A 9,654-nucleotide genomic window follows, 5' to 3' on the forward strand; every position below is an offset into this window, starting at 1 on the left:
CCGTCAAGAGGTCTACCGTCAAGATTGAGGGAAGGGGGGGGAGTTGCTTGTCCGTCAAGAGGTCTACCGTCAAGATTGAGGGAAGGGGGGGGTTGCTTGTCCGTCAAGAGGTCTACTGTCAAGATTGAGGGAAGGGGGGGGGGAGTTGCTTGTCCGTCAAGAGGTCTACTGTCAAGATTGAGGGAAGGGGGGAGGTAGTTGCTTGTCCGTCAAGAGGTCTACTGTCAAGATTGAGGGAAGGGGGGGGGAGTTGCTTGTCCGTCAAGAGGTCTACTGTCAAGATTGAGGGAAAGGGGGGGAGTTGCTTGTCCGTCAAGAGGTCTACCGTCAAGATTGAGGGAAGGGGGGGGGGAGTTGCTTGTCCGTCAAGAGGTCTACTGTCAAGATTGAGGGAAGGGGGAGGGAGTTGCTTGTCCGTCAAGAGGTGTACCGTCAAGAGTGAGGGAAGGGGGGGGGAGTTGCTTGTCCGTCAAGAGGTCTACCGTCAAGGGTGAGGGAGGGGGGGTGTTGCTTGTCCTCATAACAAGCGTGTAACTACCTAAGTGTAGTTACAGGATGAGAGCTACGCTCGTGGTGTCCCGTCTTCCCAGCACTCTTTGTCATATAACGCTTTGTAACTACTGACGGTGTGGGACTCGTCAGGACACTGCCTCGTGCTCTTCTCATTGTTTCTCATCCATTGTTGCTGACTGGTAAACTGCCGTAAACTTTTTAAGTCAAATTAATTCAAATCTTCACATGATGGTGGTCAGCTCTTGATGTATACTGTAACCCCTCGTGTATAAACGTACAGCACCACACTCACGTATACCTAAGCAGGGGTCAGATTCACAAAGCAGTTACGCAAGCAATTACGAACGTGTACATCTTTCCTCAGTCTTTGACGGCTTTGGTTACATTTATTAAACAGTTTACAAGCATGAAAACTTGCCAATCAGCTGTTGTTGTTGTTATAAACAGCCTCCTGGTGCTTCGGAGCTCATTAACTGTTTATTAATTGTAAACAAAGCCGCCAAAGATTGAGACAAGACGGACAGGTTCGTAAGTGCTTGCGTAACTGCTTCGTGAATCTGGCCACATGTAAATAAGCACAAAACCAAGGTAACAATGATGACCTTAACACACACGATGCACATGTCCCCGCCCCAAGCTGGGCCAACAACCAACAATATTATGTACACCGATCCTGCAAGGCACGTTTGCCTTTCCATTGGACAATTTTAACAACGTGGAATCGTGGGACCTGCTGCATGGGTAACAGCTTCTCCATATCGACCTACCCTAGGCTTTGTGCCCTGAAGAGGACACTTCAGCCTCGGCAACCGGAGCGGAACTCCATAATTTCCCAAGACTGCAGGATGCCTACCTACTCAATAGGTTCTCCAACTATCCACAGACCCTTATCAGAGCACCGTGCTGGGGCCAGATTCACGAAAGCACTTACGCAAGCACTTACGAACCTGTACATCTTTTCTCAATCTTTGGCGGCTTTGTTTACAAATATTAAACAGTTAATGAGCTCCGAAGCACCAGGAGACTGTTTATAACAATAACAACAGTTGATTGGCAAGTTTTCATGCTTGTAAACTGTTTAATTATTGTAACCAAAGCCGTCAAAGATTGAGGAAAGATGTACACGTTCGTAAGCCCTTACGTAACTGCTTCGTGAATCCGGCCCCTGGTTTCTCGCGCCAATTCTGTGTGTCGGAACGGCGGCAGCACTATCACGCGATTCATTACCACTTAACCTCAATATTACGCGCGTACCTGCCATTCAAAACGTGAATTAAGCTCTATTTCCACTGACCATAATATTGAATTTCTGCGACCATTATCCTGTCGCCCTTAATCCAACAAAGAGCATTTTCCGTAATCATGACACAATAATAAAATTAAAATCACATTTACTATTTGTCGTCAGTCAGGGGCAGCCGCGCGCCCTCCCGGGCTGGCGAGGTACGATAATCCCTGCCTTTCAATCTTCACTGCGTTTTATGAGTTAAAAACCAATATTATCGATTCAAAAATAGATTTAATTAAATTATACAAAGCATAAATAAACGCCAGAAAATTAGACGAATAATTGAAGTGGAATTCCAATTTGGAAATAATTATTATCTTACAAAAATCTAGTAATTATGTCCAGTATTATCGTCACTTTTTTTCCTCTTGTCGTTTTGTTGTCAACTGATTCTTATCTTAGGTAAAGTGGCGGCCGCCGCCAAGGTCGGAGGGGGGGGATGAGCCAGGGGGGTGGGGGATGAGCAAGGGGGGTGGGGGATGAGCAAGGGGGTGGAGGTGAGCAACGGGGTGAACTCTATTTGAGGGAATGAAGCCAAAACGGACTTTTTGGTTTTAGGCAAAAGTCCGAATTAGGCTTCGAGCCTTTTCGCGTCAGGGCAGAGTTCCCGCTCCGGCTTCAGACGTCAGAGAGTCCATCTTGAGTCTAGCAAGTTGGACGTTAGTTCTCGGGCCCGCCTTTAGATATCGCCCGTCGTTATTTTCGAAGTACATCCGATTTAAATTAAAAACATAGATACTTAGGACTAAGTCAAAGAAGAAAATGAAGTTCTTGAGCTTCAGCTCTTGTTGCAAGTCTCTGTAATTTCGTAAGTATTTTGCAGTTATGAAATATAAGAACATAAGACACTTCTAACCTTCATAATGTGTTTTCCTTCAAGTATTTGATACTTGCAAGCACTACCACATTTACTATCTATTGTACTTTATAAAGAGATGTATTATCATGTGTCTTAAATCTTCAGATATTCCTCTTGTGCTGTATCTCTGAGGATTTGTCTGCCTTCTCCGTACTAACCTCGAAGCTTCCAGTTTAATTGTTTACCCGGAGGGTTGCTCTTTTTTATCACCATCCTATCTAGAGGCTCAAAATTTCCCTCTTTTTTCCAGTATGTTTTAACTCCAATCTTGCCCACTTTTCCTGCGAGTCCCCCCTGTCTATGGCGCGGTTCTCCATTGTTTACTGACATGCGCGTACCAGACACCTTCATCTCTCACTACGCGCACCACCAGTCACCTCTGATAAAATTAAATTTTAAATTTTGTTGGAATATGTGGGAATGAACGAGCAGATGTGCTGGATGCTGAAGGAGACCATATTGAATACTTCACCTCTGCTCTCCTCAACAGCGCCACTACTACTCGATATTTAAGACGACTCCTGCATCAAACAGCATAAATTACTAGAAGGTGAAGGGACGACGACGTTTCGGTCCGTCCTGGACCATTCTCAATCGACTTGAGAATACCTTGAGGTTACCTTGAGGTGCTTCCGGGGCTTAACGTCCCCGCGGCCCGGTCGTCGACCAGGCCTCCTGGTTGCTGGACTGATCAACCAGGCTGTTAGACGCGGCTGCTCGCAGCCTGACGTATGAGTCACAGCCTGCTTGATCAGGTATAATGGTCCAGGAATGGTCCAGGACGGACCGAAACGTCGTCGTCCCTTTACCTTCTAGTGTGTGGTCTGGTCAACATATTTCAGCCACGTTATTGTGACTCATCGCCAGCATAAATCAGTTTGATGCAGGTCACAGCTTCACAGCCACCACAGGGGACCTGTGTACCTGTGCTGGTTTACGATCCCTGCAGATATTGTAACCCCAGAATACATTGCAGTTTGCTACATCTCCATCAGTGAACATAACTGCCACCCTTTTTTGTGTTGTAGAATACTCTGAAATTGTCCATTGTGCCATATTATGTCTCTGGGAACACGTTTACAACAGCTTATTCTACATCTTAGAAACTCATAACAAAGTCACTTGTTTCCAGATACCTGATAGACCAAACAAATCAACAGGTGGTCATTCAACATGGGTTTACGTAGTTTACTGTGCTGGTACTCCCTTCACCAGACCTGACTACAACCTCCGACTCAGTCCTCCACTTAAACTGGCCAGCTCACTTCTGGGTGGCCAGGCAGCTTGACACCACTTGCTGGACGTGCTGGAGCCCGCAAGTGCTCCTCCACACACACAGTACACAGGAGCCAGATTCACGAAGCAGTTACGCAAGCTCTTACGAACCTGTACATCTTTTCTCAATCTTTGGCGGCTTTGTTTACAATTAGTAAACAGTTAATGAGCTCCGAAGCACCAGGAGGCTGTTTATAACAATAACAACAGCTGATTGGCAAGTTTTCATGCTTGTAAACTGTTTAATAAATGTAACCAAAGCCGTCAAAGATTGAGGAAAGATGTATACGTTCGTAAGTACTTGCGTAACTCCTTCGTGAATATGACCCATAGGTTCGTAAGTACTTGCGTAACTGCTTCGTGAATCTGGCCCCAGGATTGTACCCCAGGAATCGTTCACCCAAGGGGCCCTTTTATCCCTTACAACTACGATACTTGGGACTCGACGCTTAGCGACCCCTCCCCCCTTTCCCCAGATAAACCCACCTTACACTAATGATTAGACATTGTATTTCTAATACAATAGTCACCTCTACTGTATCTCTAATACAATGTCTCTGGTCACCCCGGACGGTCTTCCTCGACGGCACATCTGCCTTTGTTTTTGAGTGACTTTGTTATCTGTCTGTTCTCACGTTGTGATGAATGATCACACGTCATAATACAGCAGCAATGGAAACACAAGGAAACTGTCACGTACCTTAAAGATGTGTATAGATTCCTGTCCCTCGATGACCTGTTAAAAACCTTACCTGAAATGGCATGAAAACTCTGTTAATAATTTACCTGAAATGGCATGAAAACTCTGTTAATAATTTACCTGAAATGGCATGAAAACTCTGTTAATAATTTACCTGAAATGGCATGAAAAGCTATCGATAATAACAATAAAAATAAACATTCAAAATAATGTGTGTACAAAGAAGATAAGAATAATGTACAAGTGTAGGATGAGGAGTTACACATGCTTAATGAAGCCACTAATGATGTATGGCTGATGGGATGGTTAGATAGACATAGGCTCGTTGCCAGAATCATATACTGAATCTCATGGCTAAGTTTGGCACTCATTGCCACCTACTCTTGCTTATATCTGTATCTATAAGATAGAATGTCTATCTGTCTGCCTAAAGTTGGAAGCCAGATGCTCGGGGCTAGTCTCCCTCAAATTTTGAAGCAGAATAGTCTGGTGGGGGTACAGGATGGACGATCAATTAGTATGTCACATATGCACTTATTAAATAAGCCAATATTGACTAAAAGCAAGTGCGAGAACGGGTTGGACATAGAGTGGTCAGTGTAGATCTAAGTTAAATGCATATATATCTATATATATATATATATATATATATATATATATATATATATATATATATATATAAAATATATATAATATATATATAATATGTATATATATATAATATGTATATAATATATATATATATATATAATATATATATATAATATATATATATATAATATATATATAATATATATATATATATATATATATATATATATATATATATATATATATATATATATATGTCGTACCTAGTAGCCAGAACGCACTTTTTGGCCTACTATGCAAGGCCCGATTTGCATAATAAGCCAAGTTTTCCTGAAATAATATATTTTCTCAATTTTTTTTCTTATGAAATGATAAAGCTACCCATTTCATTATGTATGCAATCAATTTTTTTTTATTGGAGTTAAAATTAACGTAGATATATGACTGAACCTAACCAACCCTACCTAACCTAACCTAACCTATCTTTATAGGTTAGGTTTGGTTAGGTAGCCGAAAAAGTTAGGTTAGGTTAGGTTAGGTAGGTTAGGTAGTCGAAAAACAATTAATTCGTGAAAACTTGGCTTATTAGGCAAATCGGGCCTTGCATAGTAGGCTGAGAAGTGAGTTCTGGCTACTAGGTACGACATATATATATATATATATATATATATATATATATATATATATATATATATATATATAATGTGACACAGTCATGTTGTAGAGGGAGGGTGATGACGTCATTGAGAGAACAGGTGCCCGGGTGCCGGCGTCTCATCGGATGGCGCCTTTGTCCGCTTCTTCCTGATCATTATTCGTAATTGCTCTTTTTATCCTCTGCTCTTTTGTACTCTCAGAATATTCGGGACCCGGCGTGACAATAGCCGGTTAATATATATATATGCTATACAAAGAAATCCAGCCTAGTGTGAGAAGGTCTTGAATCCTTTCCGGTAAAGAAGGCCGGAATTCTCGTATCCCGCTCAGGCGTTTTACTCCTCAAAGGGAATCCATCCCGCTCAATTTTTTTCATAGACGATATGAATTGCTTCAATATGGTATTCCCGAGCATCAGTTCCACTTTATGTGTGATGAAGGAGATTGGAATCTTTAGAATTGTAAGCGCTTCTCCTTCCCCGCCGCACCTGATCCCTTTATTGTGAGCTCGCCATTTGCCGAATCGAATCTGTGCAGCGATGCTCAATTGTTTGCAACTCTTGCCTGGGAGAAGTGCGTTCCCGGGGCGTTCGCTACCGTGGCGCGCCTTCGGAACGGCGAACTTTATTATTTCTCGCGTGGGTGTCGTGTTTGTCAAGTGAACTTTCTGTAGCTGTCTCTTAGATACACGTTTGTACTTGCGAGTATGTGTAATGTTGATGTGTGTGTGTGTACTTACCTAGTTGTGCTTGCAGGGGTTGAGCTCTGGCTCTTTGGTCCCGCCTCTCAACCGTCAATCTATTTCTAATCAATCCGTCAATCTAATCAGTGTGTGTGTGTGTGTGTGTGTGTGTGTGTGTGTGTGTGTGTGTGTGTGTGTGTGTGTGTGTGTGTGTGTGTGTGTGTGTGTGTGTGTGTGTGTGTGTGTGTGTGTGTGCGTACGATAGGCCCATCATAGATATTTTTGACGTAAAAGGCAATTCAAAGTAGAAATCGGTACAGTTGAATTTGGACAAACCGGAAAACTGTTTGTACTGATGTTGCGAAGAAAATTTAAACTATTCATAACCCTAACCTTCCTAGGCCTAATGCACGCTATTTGAGGCCTAATATAGTACATATATGTGCTATACTAGGCCTAGGAATATTTAAATTTGGTTTTAGCTTAAGTTTTATCTGACACTATAAAGTGAATAGTACAAAATTCTACTATATTTGTTCATTATGTTTGTGTATGTACAGTGGTTCACATAGCTACAAAACGTGCCATCTAAACAGCAGGATAGTACCATTTATACCCTCCACCACCTTCCCTACCCTCCACCACCTTCCCTACCCTTCCCTACCCTCCACCACCTTCCCTACCCTTCACCACCTTCCCTACCCTTCACCACCTTCCCTACCCTTCACCACCTTCCCTACCCTCCACCACCTTCCCTACCCTTCTCCACCTTCCCTACCCTCCACCACCTTCCCTACCCTCCACCACCTTCCCTACCCTTCCCTACCCTCCACCACCTTCCCTACCCTTCACCACCTTCCCTACCCTTCACCACCTTCCCTACCCTTCACCACCTTCCCTACCCTCCACCACCTTCCCTACCCTTCTCCACCTTCCCTACCCTTCACCACCTTCCCTACCCTTCTCCACCTTCCCTACCCTCCATCACCTTCCCTACCCTTCACCACCTTCCCTACCCTTCTCCACCTTCCCTACCCTTCACCACCTTCCCTACCCTCCACCACCTTCCCTACCCTCCACCACCTTCCCTACCCTTCACCACCTTCCCTACCCTTCACCACCTTCCCTACCCTCCACCACCTTCCCTACCCTTCTCCACCTTCCCTACCCTTCTCCACCTTCCCTACCCTTCACCACCTTCCCTACCCTTCTCCACCTTCCCTACCCTCCACCACCTTCCCTACCCTTCACCACCTTCCCTACCCTCCACCACCTTCCCTACCCTTCACCACCTTCCCTACCCTCCACCACCTTCCCTACCCTTCACCACCTTCCCTACCCTCCACCACCTTCCCTACCCTCCACCACCTTCCCTACCCTTCTCCACCTTCCCTACCCTTCACCACCTTCCCTACCCTCCACCACCTTCCCTACCCTTCACCACCTTCCCTACCCTCCACCACCTTCCCTACCCTTCACCACCTTCCCTACCCTCCACCACCTTCCCTACCCTCCACCACCTTCCCTACCCTTCTCCACCTTCCCTACCCTTCACCACCTTCCCTACCCTCCACCACCTTCCCTACCCTCCACCACCTTCCCTACCCTTCACCACCTTCCCTACCTTCCCTACCCTTCACCACCTTCCCTACCCTTCACCACCTTCCCTACCCTCCACCACCTTCCCTACCCTTCTCCACCTTCTCTACCCTCCACCACCTTCCCTACCCTTCACCACCTTCCCTACCCTTCACCACCTTCCCTACCCTCCACCACCTTCCCTACCCTCCACCACCTTCCCTACCCTTCACCACCTTCCCTACCCTCCACCACCTTCCCTACCCTCAACCACCTTCCCTACCCTCCACCACCTTCCCTACCCTTCACCACCTTCCCTACCCTTCTCCACCTTCCCTACCCTTCACCACCTTCTCTACCCTTCACCACCTTCCCTACCCTTCACCACCTTCCCTACCCTTCACCACCTTCCCTACCCTTCACCACCTTCCCTACCCTCAACCACCTTCCCTACCCTCCACCACCTTCTCTACCCTTCACCTTCCCTACCCTTCACCACCTTCCCTACCCTTCACCACCTTCCCTACCCTTCACCACCTTCCCTACCCTTCACCACCTTCCCTACCCTTCACCACCTTCCCTACCCTTCACCACCTTCCCTACCCTTCACCACCTTCCCTACCCTCAACCACCTTCCCTACCCTTCACCACCTTCCCTACCCTTCACCACCTTCCCTACCCTCAACCACCTTCCCTACCCTTCACCACCTTCCCTACCCTTCACCACCTTCCCTACCCTTCACCACCTTCCCTACCCTTCACCACCTTCCCTACCCTCAACCACCTTCCCTACCCTTCACCACCTTCCCTACCCTTCACCACCTTCCCTACCCTTCACCACCTTCCCTACCCTTCACCACCTTCCCTACCCTTCACCACCTTCCCTACCCTTCACCACCTTCCCTACCCTTCACCACCTTCCCTACCCTTCACCACCTTCCCTACCCTCAACCACCTTCCCTACCCTTCACCACCTTCCCTACCCTTCACCACCTTCCCTACCCTTCACCACCTTCCCTACCCTTCACCACCTTCCCTACCCTTCACCACCTTCCCTACCCTTCACCACCTTCCCTACCCTTCACCACCTTCCCTACCCTCAACCACCTTCCCTACCCTCCACCACCTTCCCTACCCTTCACCACCTTCCCTACCCTTCACCACCTTCCCTATCCTTCCTTACCCGCCACCACCTTCCCTACCCTTCACCACCTTCCCTACCCTCCACCACCTTCCCTACCCTCCACCACCTTCCCTATCCTTCCTTACCCGCCACCACCTTCCCTACCCTTCACCACCTTCCCTACCCTTCACCACCTTCCCTATCCTTCCTTACCCGCCACCACCTTCCCTACCCTTCACCACCTTCCCTACCCTTCACCACCTTCCCTACCCTCCACCACCTTCCCTATCCTTCCTTACCCGCCACCACCTTCCCTACCCTCCACCACCTTCCCTACCCTTCTCCACCTTCCCTACCGTTCACCACCTTCCCTACCGTTCACCACCTT

This window comes from Procambarus clarkii, chromosome 4 (genome assembly GCF_040958095.1).
Source record: "Procambarus clarkii isolate CNS0578487 chromosome 4, FALCON_Pclarkii_2.0, whole genome shotgun sequence".
Lineage (NCBI taxonomy): Eukaryota > Metazoa > Arthropoda > Malacostraca > Decapoda > Cambaridae > Procambarus > Procambarus clarkii.